Raw genomic sequence first — 955 nt, forward strand, 5'->3', positions numbered from 1 at the left:
GATCATTTGATTGTCTTACCTTTCTGTGGGTAGCTGGGCTCAGTGCGGCTGTTCTTCCGTTGGTTTCTTCACCTAGCTTACGTAATTTGACATCAGATGGTAACTAACACCGGAGTTACATGGAAACTGGCCTAGGGCACAACACAACTAAAAAGTGATCCCTTTTCACATAGTTCTTTCAGCAAGGTAGTAAAATATCCCTTTAAATCAATCCAGTGTGTTTGACAGCACATATCCCAGCTGGAAGACGCTGGAACGCACAGACATGACAAATGTCCAGCCAAGGAGCCTACCCTAAACCAACTTCCACCATATCCTATCAGTTAATGCGAGTCATAGGTCAAATTCTTGCCAATAAAAAGAGTCCACACAAGGCAATCTGTACCAAGAGGTGTCCATCCTGGAGACTTTCAACAGCACTGGTTTGCCTTTAGAGCATGGTGGTAGCTGGCACTCGCCTTTAATCTGAGCACTCAGGAGACAGGGGCAGGTGAATTTGAGGTCAACCTGGTCTACAGAGTGAGTCCCGGCACAGCCAAGGCTACACAGAGAAACCTGGAGCCAGGGGAAAAGGAGAAGAGGAGGAGGAAGAGGAGGAGGTGGTGGTGGCGGCAGCAATAGCAGCAGCAGTTAGGAGACTGGGTCAGGAGAATTATAACTTCACGACCAGCCTGGGATACACAACAAAAGCCGCTCACACTAAACTGATCATCCATAAAGGCAAATTAAATCCTATAAAAATAGATGAGAATATATTTCATATAAATGAAGGTGAGCTTTTAAACAAATATCCCTGTGATGCTGCAAGATCACACCAAGATCACTCAGGCTACTGTGTAAGAAAGCCAGGCGTGGTGGCTCACATCTTTAATCCCAGCACTTGGGAGGCAGGGGCAGGCAGATCCCTGTGAATTCAGTGTCAGCCTGGTCTACAAAGAAAGTCCAGGACAGCCAA

Source organism: Acomys minous, assembly GCF_964271855.1.
Source record: "Acomys minous genome assembly, chromosome: 18".
Classification (NCBI taxonomy): Eukaryota; Metazoa; Chordata; class Mammalia; order Rodentia; family Muridae; genus Acomys; species Acomys minous.